General features: G+C 49.3%; 1 protein-coding gene across 11 annotated transcripts in view; it reads left to right on the forward strand.

Moving 5' to 3' along the window:
* Positions 1-12,895, forward strand: part of SSBP3 (single stranded DNA binding protein 3) — a 177,928-nt gene that overhangs the window by 50,212 nt on the left and 114,821 nt on the right. The window lies entirely within an intron of this gene.

Raw genomic sequence — 12,895 nt, forward strand, 5'->3', positions numbered from 1 at the left:
GAGCTAGTTAAAGGGTTAAAAATTATGGGGAAGTTCAGCCGGCACTTGCAAGATATGGTTGCCGTAGCAACAGGCCTTCTAATCTGGTAGGTGACCTGAGAGACTGGAGAAGATGTAGGGGTTGGTTTGGCATTTCATTATTTCATGAGGCTGCCTCTCCAGCTGGTTTCTCTGCTGAGCTTAAAGCTTGCTGTTCCTGCCACTAGAATTACTGGCACATTCCAAAACAACAGTGTTGATGGCACGAGCACTGCGTTAATGGGGTCTGGCCAGGCAGGGTGGGCGGAGGAGAGGGAGCTGGGTTCCAGGAACCCTCACGTGGGACCGTGTCCCCTCGCACAAAGCAGGAGGTGTGGATAGAGGATGTGCGCAGGGGTTTGCCCTCCTGCATACAATAGCCGCCTTCTTGAAACGTCACCTCACATAAAGAGGGACTGGCTTTCTAGGAGGACTTTAAGATAACTCCTTTAGTTTTCCAAGAAGCCTCCTTAAATTTGGGAGGCAGGGGAGCTCTTTGAATTTGGGGGAGAGGCTGGACCTGGTGGCTCACACCTGTTGTAATCCCAGCACTTTGGGAGGCTGAGCCGGGTGGATCACTTGAGGCCAGGAGTTCCAGACCAGCCTGGCCAACATGGTGAAACACTGTTTCTACTAAAAATACAAAAATTAGTCACGCATGGTGGCGCGTGCCTGTACTCCCAGCTACTTGGGAAGTTGAGGCGGGAGAATCGCTTGAATCAGAAGGCAGAGGTTACAGAAGGCAGAGCCAAGATTGTGCCACTGCACTCCAGCCTGGGCGACAGGGTGAGACCCTGTCTCAAAAAATAAATAAGTAAAATAAATTTGGGGGAGATCTCCATTGTAATGTCTGTGGTTGGTGCCCTCCTCTTGTATTTATCTCCAGATAGATATTATCCAGAAATTCGGCTTAGTTGAGCACGGTAGCCTCATGTCTGCTGTGTGCCCAGCACAGAGAGGAACAGGACAGAGAGTGCCTGGTTTCATTCATTCTCTCATCAGACGTTTGTTGGTCGCTGCATGTGGCAGGCACTGCAGAGAAGGGGGCAGGTCACACCGTTGTCCTGGCCTGAGAGCCTCCCATTGTGTGAGGGACCTTCAAAGCAAGAGCAGGAGAGGAGGAGGAAACAACCCAGCCTCACCCTCCCCTTCCTTTTAGAGGGACCTTGTGTCGAGGGCAGCAAGCAGTCTTCTGGCCTTGGAAAGGCATGAGGCATTCATGATTTTTCGTTCACCTTTCTCTTTTCTACCCCTTTGCTCTTGGCTGTAATTACTGGGAAATCCACAGGCTGGGTAGATGGCATGTACAGATGATATGTTCTGAAGTCCACTCCTCCCTAAGGCACCGTGTCTTAACGCAGAGTTGTGTGTTACATTAGGCCCAGGTTCACAGGGATCTCCGATTGGTTGGCTTCCTGGGTTTCTTGTTTTTCTGAATTTCTTTTCCCTGGAGAGGTTAGTGTTCCTGGGATTTGTGAGAGAGGGAGGAGCGGGCTGGAGAGGAGCTTAGAGTACTTACTGGGACTTCATGTGGCTCACTCCCCCTCCCCATCTCGGTTGTAAGCTCCTGGGGGAGAGGTCTGTGTGTTAAGAGGCCCAGCAGGTCTTTGTGGAAGTTCCTTGCTCCCACGTTAGATGTGAACGCCGAGAACCACATGACAAGAGTGGTAGCGTGTACCCTCCTGGGGCTCTGGGATCCAGCAGGGCCACCTCCCCACTTCACCCACTGCCTCGTGTCTCTGCTGTAGTTCTCGAGTTTGCCGTTCAGTGGGGTGACCCTCAGAGTCCATTGAGGGTCCCAGCATTGGCTTATGTTTTGTGGGATTGGGTGGAAAGACTTGCCTCACTGTACCGTGTCATCGCTGGGCTGTCCACCTGCCCTGCATGTGGCAGGTGTCTGGGAAAGGCTGGCCTGGCATGTGGTTTTGATGGGTAGGAGTTTGAGGGGCTGGGAGGTGCACTGATGCTGCAGAAAGTGGAGCAGACAGGCAGCCTTGTAAGGCTGTAGAGTCTGCAGACAGTGGTATGCACTGGCTCCAGGCTTTCTAGATAAGATCAGGTTGCAGATAGTGAAATGGGAGTCCCATCTTTTGTTGGGCATCCTGGTGCAGCATTAGGATGTAGGAGTGCTCTTGCTGAGCCGGGGGAGTGGTCAGTCACTGACAGCCCTGGATCTGGGTCCAGTTCGGTTTCTAGTCCCTGTATGATTTGGGGGAGTCAGTCCCCTCTGTGCTGCAGTCTCCTCATCTGTAGAATGAAGGTGCTGACCTGATCATCTACAGTCCCTCTCAGTCCCTCAGCCCATTGTCTGGATGGAAAGAAAGATCTCAGCAGAGTCTATGCATTGCTGGGCCTCAGACTGGTTTCTTGGTATAGAAGGTGGCTTTAGGGTTTATCTGGCTTGTGTGAATTTTGCCCCATTCAGTGTAGTTCCGCAGGGTTTGCTGAATGTCACTCCCCTTGCCCTGGGCTGCAGTATGGGTAGGATGGGGCAGGCCAGCCCTCGAGAGCAGCCTCTGACCCTGCCTGCTTTTCTCTGACTTCATGGAGCGTGTGAGAGAGTGGCCAGAATTGGGATCTGACAATGCACCTGGGTCACCTGGATACTTGAAAGCACTCCCATTCCCCTTCTGGGAGAAATCTTGACTTGGTGGGGCCAGCATAGAGGGTACACAGGGTTTTTCAGAGTGGACACATCTCAGAGGAGCAAAGGGAAAAATCTTTAAGGCTGAAGCTTCTGAGGATGGCCTGGCCACATGTGTGTAAGTCACAGGGCAGGAGCGGGGATGTTGAGCTGAAGATTTTCTGGAACCTGTAGGATCTGAAAGTAGAGGTGACCTTCCAGTTTACCCTTTCAGCTTGGATTTTGGCCTGCAGTTTTTCCCCTCACAATGGGCCTGATTTCCACGGAAAGAATGGGTCTGCCCTATTCCAATTAGAGTGTCAGGGCCTTGTTAGATGCAAAATAAAACAAACCTGTGTATCCAGCTCTAAAACTGGCTGGGGCCCTCTGAGAGTTGTCCTCCCTGTGGCAGGGGTGTGTGGGGACCTGTCCATGGAGAGCCTGCAGCTGGAGCCCCCGTGCAGGCGAGGAAACCAAGGGGATGGGATGACGGTATGAGGACACGGTGCTGTCCGGTCGGGCCGCCTCCCTGTGTCACCTACTGCCTCCTGTCTCTCCTGCAGTTCTTGGGTTTGCCATTCAGAATCTGTTGAGGGGCCCGGCGTTGCCTCACGTTTTTTGGGACTGGGTGGCTTTTGTGCTCTGTTGAGAGGGATCTGGCTTGAGCCCCATGGATTGTGTTGAGGTTCCTCTGTCATTAGTCATCCTGTTTTAGAGTGGGAAAAACATGACAGTTTACTCTCAGATTGAAGTTTCCGAGCAGTTGATTGAGATGGGAGTTCTCAGGTTTTGTGTTGTCTGCGTGTTTCTGTTAGCAGTGGTGATGGCAGTGAGCACAGTGCTGATCATGCTAGATGCTTGCATGGTCAAACGGCGAGACGCAGCTTCCTCCTGCTGCACATCCTGCCAGGTGAGGCTCATGAGATGATGGCCAGCCTGCCCTCTGCTTGCCTTGTTCCATTAACATTACTGTAGTAAGACCCCAGATGGGTGACTTTCTCTTCTGGAGGCTCGGAGGTGAGGGCAGGGGAGGAAGGGATTTGAAGCTGAGATGAAGCCTCATAGGAAGTGGGATGACCCAGTGGGGACCGTTTCTGACAGAAGGTTCCTGAGGGGTGTTTTGTGGAGAAGTCACTTCAAGAAGCCACCTTACCAATCAGCCAAGAAGTTTGGATCCATTTGGCCTCTCTGGAGATTGCCACTTAGTAGGATAACAAGGTAATTCCCTGCTAGGTGAAGTAGGACTTGAATCAGTTCTATCAAGCTTCCTAAGGCACCTTGTGCTGCTTCTGAAGTTTTAGGCTTTTGGTCCTTTTATGTACCCTGAGCCCTGTCTAGCCCAAGGCTCTTCAGACTGAGGGGACTGTTTTTTTGTTTTGTTTTTTGGTTGTTGTTGTTGTTTATTTTGTAGAGATAGGGTCTCACTATGTTGCCCAGTTAGGTCTTAAACTCCTGGCTTCAAGGGATCCTCCTGCCTCGACCTCCCAAGTAGCTGGGACTACAGGCGTGCACCACCAGGCCTGGCCAAGATCTGGAGTCTTCATGTGTTTTGCCTTCCATGCTGTGGAAGCCTGTTGGTTTGCTGGAGTTCACACTGCTCTTTAGCTCACCAGGAACTCCTTCTGGAGAATAAACATACAGATGTTTGGATGGGTGGGTGTATGGATAGATAGGCAGCGTGCTGAGCTGGGCCAGATCGAGTCAGGAGTCCTTCCCAGATGGCATTGGGGATGCTTCTACAGCTGGTGTACAGGCAGCAAGCCGGTCCCAAAACAGGGGCTCCCATAAAGGCCCAGCGAGGTCACTCCGTGGGAGTATCTGCTGGAGGTTCATCCCTGCAAGCTTGGCCCGTTGAGGAACCCTGTCTTAGGTGAATATCCCACACGCCAGAGGAATATGAAAAGATGAAGGAAGATTGTTGTTAAAGTTTCATTTATATTTAGATTATTATAACATTACTCTTGAGATCTGTGATTTTTAGCATTTGTGGCCTCAACAATTCATAAGTGACTGGAGTCATTTATAACCTTCCTGAGCATAACTTGAATTTTGGCCCAGGAGGTAGGTGGGCCCGTGAGTCACTGATCTGGTGGGTCAGCCTTTCTGGCACCCCCGGCTCTTCAGGCTCCGCCTGTTTCATACATAATCTAATTTCATCCTTCCGGTAACCTTGGGAATGGGGTATAATTGCTGCCATTTTATACCTGAGAGAACCGAAGAAGTTATGTGTTCTGTACTCGCTCATTTTGAAAAGTAGGAGGAAGGAAGAAAAGAAAGTCACCCACCACCAGGACTAACTTTGTGCTAACTTTTCGACTGTTTCTTTTCAGGCTGTTTTCCTACTTTTACTTAACTTTTTTCACATCATCATCTTCTGGTCAGAAAATTCTCATTATAAAAAATAGCATTTAAGGCTGGGCATGGTGGCTCACACTTGTAATGCTAGCACTTTGGGAGGCCGAGGTGGGCAGATTGCTTGAGCTAGGAGTTCGAGACCAGCCTGGGCAACATAGCGAGACCCCCATCTCTACAAAAAATACAAAAAGACTAGCTGGGCGTGGCGGCACGTGCCTGTAGTCTCACCTACTCAGGAGGCTGAGGTTGGAGGATTGCTGACTCCAGGAGGTCGAGGCTATGATTGCACCACTGCACTCCAGCATTGGTGACAGAATGAGACCCTGTCTCAAAAAGAAAAAAAGCATCTGAGAAGCTGTGCGGGTTCTATTTCTGCGTCCAGACTCTTGAGTTTATTTACATGTTGATATGACTTTTGGATGGTCATGGTGTGGGTTCTCCTGTCTGTCCCTGGGCTGCTGCCGCCCCCAGGGCAAGAATGGTTTATTCAGCTCAGCTTCCCAGGCTGAGACATTCAGACCCAAGCAAGGCCTTTGTGTCTAAAGTAGTAGTTGATTGGAGTGCTAATGAATCAATTAGAAAATTACTTGCTGCTGAGCTCCTCAGCCAAACCCGGGTTGTGCACACGTCTTAGAAAACCATCCGAAGGCCATACGCGTATAAATCTCTCTTGGCTGTGGCCCTCGTAAATCGCACCACAGCCTTTCTTGGACCTGTTAATCACTTGAGAAAAACAGGACTACTTCTGCTTTGCAGGGCTGCCTTGTGCTTGGCACAGTTTTCTAGCTTGTACCTCTTCCACGGATGAGAAAGGAGACTAGAGTTCCTAGTAACAGCGCTTGTTCCACACTTTCAAAAAGAAGCATTCAGGGGCTGCTCTTGTGTTTTGTCCCTACAGCAACCCTGTTGGGAGGCACTATTATTATTTTGCCCATTTTTGTGGATGGCACAGTCGGGGCTCAGAAAGTGTAAGCAACCTGTTCTCAGATCACCACCTAAAAGGAAGCAGTGGTGGAGCCTTCAGCTTCCCAGATCTTCACACTGTCACTCTGCTGAGATGCCTTTTCACGTGGATGCTCGTACTTAATATATCTTGGTGGGTTTTCATAGTCCCAGGTTGGTGTGGCAGGTGAGGCACAGCCAATAGAGGTGGAAATGGTTAAGTACCCAGGGTCAGGGTTTAGTGCAGTTTAATTTGGGGCAGAAGGGTTCGAATGACAGCCAACAGCAGAGGCTAAAGGGACCCCAGGTGGGAGATGTACCAGGGGCTCCAGATTGCCAGCAATTTGTGTTATGTATTCCAGGACACTTGCCAGGTAAGTTTGAACCTAAAATGGAAATGAGGAGAGGAGAGGAGGGTTAAAAGATGAAATGGCTATGAATCCCAGCTGAAGCGGGAGCCATTTCTTGAAAAAGATATCTGTAAAATAATGATTGTGATTTTTTTTTTTTTTTTTGGCCCATCCACACTGTTTCTTCATTGGATACCCACCTCTTGTGACCCCCAGCCCTCATTTCATGAGCGAGACTAAGGTGGCATGCCTAAACCCTTACCTGCTTCCTGGAAAAGCCAACATGCCTCTTCAAGGCTGAAGCCTGAGGGAGCTCTGTGCTGGTCTCCTCTTTGATTTTGGCTTCATTTGTGGGGAACCAGTAGCCTTTTGTTCCCAGGATATGGGCCAAGGCTGCTTGTTTCATAACTTCATAGTATGCTCTTCTGTCCCCAAGATGGTCAGTGTATCATGCTGTTTTGATATTTCTGCATCTAACCTTAAGGGCATTGGATGCCCGGCAGTTGTTTTGTTCACATAGCAAACAAACATTTGGGTGCCTACTGTGTGCCAGGCACTGTTGTAGGTGCTGGGAATGCCACAGGGAACAGTAGAGGAATATCCCTGCCTGCCTTGTGGAGCTGACATGCTGGTGGATGGTACAGAGACCTGGTTGGGTCTCAAGCTCTGGGTTGGAAGATGTGACCCTAATAATTCTAATCTCTCCTCCATAGTGGCTCTTTTTGATGTGCCCAACATTATGCTGGGTGTTTTATATTTGTTATCATGTTCTGTCCTCAGAAGAGCTTTGTTCAGACAGGTAATTGTCATCTTTGCAGACGAGGCTGCTGAGAACACATAATGGGTAGGTGCTTACCTGTTTCTTGTTGAATGGGTGAAGAGCAGCAGCTTGCTGGTCATCAAGCTGGGTTTCTAGCCTGGTTCTGTCTCTTAACAAGACACTACTACCTCTCCCAGGCCTTACCGGCCTAATTTTGTGACTTGCCTTGAGTGTAGGTGAGTGCCAGAGAAGGAGAGGAGGTGAGATTTAGAGGCCACTCACTTCCACAGCCCTGTGAACTCACTTCCAAGGCCCTGGCCTTGCTCTTCCAGGCACATTGGTGCCTCCATCTGAGCTGTGAGTATGGTGGGGAAGTGAGTGGGATGCATCTGCCCCGCTGCCCTATGACCACAGACCCTAAGCTGGCACAGGTGAGGCAGCGTGTAGAACCTTGCACCGCATCTATCTGCTCGGCCATCTCCTTGACCTTCCAGTATTGACTTGGCCCCAGCAAGTCCCAGGTATTGGAAATCCAAAACAAATAAAGTCCAACCCCTGGATGGAAGTGGGCTGGTATTCTCACTATGGGAGCCTGAAGTGCGGCAGCTGTGTAGGTAGCCAGTGCTCTGGGTGTCATCTGTTTGGCAGGCTGTTGGAGGCTGTCCCAGGCAGACCTCAGGTGTGTGAGAGAGAAAGTTAGAAACATGTGACTGGCTGGGGGGCAAGGCAGGAGGATGTCTACTTCCTGTTGTCGCTTGTGTGTCCTCTTGACCCGCAGGCTCCTTTTTGAATCTTTTCCTTTTTCTCTTTCTTTCTGCCCACTCTCTGCTAATTTCCACCTGTCCTCACCCGCCCCTCCCTGCCCACCATGCCTTCTATTTCCCAACACCTTGTGGGTTACCTCAGACTTTCCTTGGCGGTTCTCAGTTGGCGGACTGAGGGGCAGAGTCCGCCACCCGATAAAGATGACTTTGTGTCGCTGTCCCCAGATGGATATGGGGACTCTGACCTCTCCGGATGGTGTTTGCGGAAGATCAGGGTTGGTTGCACGGAGTCATATAATCCTGAAGTGGTAACAGTGTACACAGTGAGGAAAGGGGTGGGTGATTGGGTGGCTGAGAGTGTTGAGAGCCTTGGAGTGAATGATTTCCAGACCTGTTAGTTTTCTAGATGCAGTAACAAAGTACCACAAACTAGGTGGCTTTAAACAACAGAAACTTAGTCTCAATGTTCTGGAGGCTGAAAGTTCACGAGGAAGGTGCCGGCAGGGCCATGCCCTCTGAAGGTTCTAGAGGAGCATCTGCCCCATGCCTTTCTCTTACCTTCCAGCATTGCTGCAATCCTTGGCATTCCTTGGCCCCTAGGACTCCAATCTCTGCCTCTGCCATCACATGGCACCCCCCTGTGCATCTCATTTTATATTCCCCTCATTTTATATGGATACCAGTCATTGCATCAGGACCCACCCTAATCCAATATCACCTCATTTTTGCTCAGTGACGCTTGCAAAAGGATGTAGAGTCGGCCTTCCACATCTGCAGGTTCAGCCAGCATTTGCGGATTCAGTGATCAAAAATATTCAGGGGAAACAAACCAACAAAAAGAATACAGGCCTGGTGTGGTGACTAATGCCTGTAATCCCAGCACTGTGGGAGGCTAAGGTGGGAGGATTGTTTGAGGCTAGTAGTTCAAGACAAGCCTGGGCAATATAGCAAGACCCCATCTCTTTAAAAAAAAAAAAAAAAAGGGACAAATTAAAAAACAGCCTAACAACTATTTACCTAGTATTTATATTGTATTAGATATTATAAGTAACCCAGAGATGATTTAAAGTATATGGGAGGGCTGGGCATGGTGGCTCACACCTATGACCCCAGTACTTTGGGAGGCCAAGGTGGGAGGGTTGCTTGAAGTCAGGAGTTCAAGACCAGCTTGGTTAACATAGTGAGACCACATCTCTATGTAAAAATTAAATAAATAAATTAGCTGGGTGTGGTGGTGTATGCCTACAGTCCCAGTTACTTGGGAGGCTGAGGCAGGAGGATTGCTTGATCCCAGGAGTCCAAGGATTCAGTGAGCTGTGATCACTCCACTGCACTCCAGCCTGGTGCAGTGTCTGAAAAAAATTTTAAAATGTATATGGGAGGATGTGTGTGCACTCTGCCATTTTATGTAAAGGACTCAAGCATCTGAGGATTTTGGTATCCGTGAGGTGGGGTTGGGGAGTAAGGGCCTGGACCCAGTCCCCCAAGGCTGCCATAGGAGACTGTATTTCTTTTTTTTTTTTTTTTCTTGAGATGGAGTCTCACTCTGTTGCCCAGGCTGGAGTGCAGTGGCGCGATCTCAGCTCACTGCAAGCTCCGCCTCCCGGGTTCACGCCATTCTCCTGCCTCAGCCTCCCAAGTAGCTGGGACTACAGGCGCCTGCCACCACACCCGGCTAATTTTTTTTTATTTTTAGTAGAGACGGGATTTCACCGTGTCAGTCAGGATGGTCTCGATCTCCTGACCTCGTGATCCACCCGCCTGGGCCTCCCAAAGTGTTGGGATTACAGGCGTGAGCCACCGCGCCCGGCCAGGAGACTGTATTTCTAAATAAGAGCCCATTCACAGGTACTGGGGGTAGGAGTTGAGCATATCTTTTGGAGGTACACAATTCAACCCCCAGCATAGGGTGACAGTGCCAGGCCCCAAATCAAAATCCAAATTCCTGTTACAAGGGGACTTAAAGATCTTAATCTACTCTGTAACTTTAGTCAGTACAGTAATCTTTTTTTTTTTTTTTTTTTTTGGAGATGGGGTCTAGCTGTGTCGCCCAGGCTGGAGTGCAGTGGCCCGATCTTGGCTCACTGCAACTTCTGCCTCCCAGGTTCAGGCAGTTCTCCTGCCTTAGCCTCCTGAGTAGATGGGACTACAAGCACATGGTGCCACGCCTGGTTAATTTTTTTTTTTTTTTTTTTTTTGAGATGAAGTCTCCCTCTGTCACACAGGCTGGAGTGCAGTGGCACGATCTCAGCTCACTGCAACCTCTGCCTCGGGTTCAAGCGATTCTCCTGTCTCAGCCTCTCGAGTAGATGGGAGTACAGGCGTGTGCCGTCATGCTTGGCTAATTTTTTTGGGTTTTTTTTGTATTTTTGTAGAGACGGGGTTTCACCATGTTGGCCAGGCTGGTCTCGAACTCCTGACCTCAAGTGATCCACCCGCCTCGGCCTCCCAAAGTGCTGGAATTACAGATGTGAGCCACCGTGCCCAGCATAATTTTTTGTATTTTGGTAGAGACAGGGTTTCACCGTGTTGCCCAGGCTGGTCTCGAACTCCTGAGCTCAGGCAATCTGCCCGCCTCGGCCTCCGGGATTACAGGTGTGAGCCACCGTGCCCGGCCTCAGTACAGTAATCTTCTGTTAGGAATCTGCTCTGTGTCATGGTCAGGGCTTGGTCAGGCACAGAGATTTTGCTTGGCTTTTGGGGTGAGACGCTAGTTACTTCTACGGAAACCAAGGATTTTAAAGGAAATCTTAAAAGGAGATGTTCATGCAAGCACTTCAGAGAGGGCCTTTGAAATGCGGAAGGCTTTTCTTTTCTGCCCTATTAATTTTGAGGCCAGCTGGCTCAAGTGAGATTGCTCTTCCTTGTCTCTGAAGTAAGGTGTGGGGAAAGTAGCCGGGACCATAGATTGGGAGGTTCTTCCAGTGCCTTGGTCTTCTCCCCTGCATGGGAGGGCTGAGACTCGGGTGGTTTTTAGAGTGCGGCTCTTGGTGTCCTCTCTTCCAGGCTGCCTTGGTAGCTGGGAACTGTTTTATTGGAAGGGCAAATATTGCATAGTGTCAATAAGGATGTTTTTTATGGGGGCTCCTCTGTTTCTGCTGTGGATAAGCATGAAGAAGCCAAGTGTAAGTTAGTTTCTGACGGCTGGTTTCAGCCCTTTTTCTTCCGTTGCAGAAGTTTCCCATCTGAGCAGAGAGAACTGAGACTGAGCCTGCTGGCCACGCACGAGAACTCTTGTAACTTTCTAGTCTCCCTGTGTATCAGGAGAATTTCCGCACAAATGACAGGAGTGGAGTAGAAAGCATTTGTAGCCATTGTATTGGAGGAAACAAGTGTAATACAAATAGGAAGTCTGGATTATACGTCTTCTCAGTGCTGTGAGGAAAAACCACACGCACCAAATGCAATTTACAGCTGTGTGCACGTGGACTAATGGGCACTGTCTGCCAGCGACGGGCTCAAGCAGTGGGAGACCTTGTTTTGTTTTTTAATTTCTTTCTTTCTTTTTAATTTGAGACAATGACTTGCTGTATTGCCTAGGCTGGTCTCGAACTCTTGCGCTGAAGTGATCCTCCTGCTTTGGCCTCCCAAAGGACTGGGATTACAAGTGTGAACCACACGACCTGAGAACCTGTTCTCTGTTGCTGTCTCTCATCTCTTTGCTCCTCTCTTCCCACCCACAAAAAGAAAAAAAAATTGATCGGATGTTTCACCCAATTCTTTCCTCTCTTTACAAGGCCTTCCCTGTACTGACAACACCGAGTGTGTTAAGAGGTGATGGGATTAGCTGCCCCAGCAGTCATCATGGGGAAGCAGAGCCCATCTTTATGCCCCTAAATGAATCACCCACAGAAGTGTCTTGAACATACTCGAATCACCCCATTCTCTATTCCCAAAATTATACCTTTTCTGGGAGTGGCTTGAATCATTCATTCTCAAAAGAGGACTTCAAGAGCCTACTTTGGGCAGAAGCACAAGTATTTATTATGCCAAGACTGTGTGCAGTGCATAGCTGTCTTTGTAAGTAGATTGGTTTTGTGTCTTTCCAGTGGATATATGGATATATGTTCATTTTGAAGGAAATTAGATAATAAACATAAAACTCTGGTAATTCCACTTTTCAAAAATTAATACTGTTCATATCCTGATTCATGTCTTGGTGTGACTTTTTTTTTTTTTTCTCAACATTTCTCTGCCCTTACAAGCTCAAGTCCAGTAGGGTAGTGTCAGTCCACTGGAGTGACTGAGCCCAGGTGTAATCAGAGGCACCTCTTGGCCGTCATGCCCCGTACCCCCAGGTGCTACCTCAGTCGCCAGGTACTGAGCTTCCCACCATCTCTCCTTTTTCTCCTTCGGGTTTTCTTGGAGCCGTTGGAAGTACAGACTACTCTTCCTCAGTTTCTTGAGTTGCATGTCCTCTTCTAAAATTCCGGAACCTGTGTTAACACACTTCCCTGCTAGTGGCTCTCCTAGCCCCTTCTCCTGGTCCAAAGTTTTTTGTGATTGATGTTGCCAAGAACCAACGTCTTTCCTTTGGGGAGATGGGGTGGGGTGTAATCCTTGCTCCAGATCCTAGAGTTCAGGACTGCTGTGCCAGGGTGACCTTATGTGTGTCAAGTAGATATGGTTATATGAAGCCATGGTTTGTAACCTTTATGGGGCCGTAGATCCCTGGGAGACTGAAATTCATTGCCCTCCTCTCTAAACACTGCACATTCACATGTATTCAAATAATTGTGTGCCATAAGGCCAGGGGTTGGGGTTTGCAGACCCTCTGAAGCCTATCCCTGATCCCCTTCAGAGGCAGACCTGCTCCCCTGCCACTGGGTGGCCTGGACAGCTGGCATGGCCTCTTAGTGTCCGTTTTACCTTCAGTAGGATAGCTACAGTGATAGTTACCCCATGGTTTGATTATAGCAGCAGTTCATGTCTACTGAGCTCTGATGTTGTTCACCCAGTCCCCACCCTGGCCCCATGAGGGGAAGGTACTACCATCCCTGTTCACAGATGAGCAAAGTGAAGCTCAGAGAGATGAAGTGACTTGCCCAGGGTCATACAGTTAGAGCCAGGATGGGGACCTAGG

This window comes from Pongo abelii, chromosome 1, assembly GCF_028885655.2.
Source record: "Pongo abelii isolate AG06213 chromosome 1, NHGRI_mPonAbe1-v2.0_pri, whole genome shotgun sequence".
In the NCBI taxonomy this organism is placed as follows: Eukaryota; Metazoa; Chordata; class Mammalia; order Primates; family Hominidae; genus Pongo; species Pongo abelii.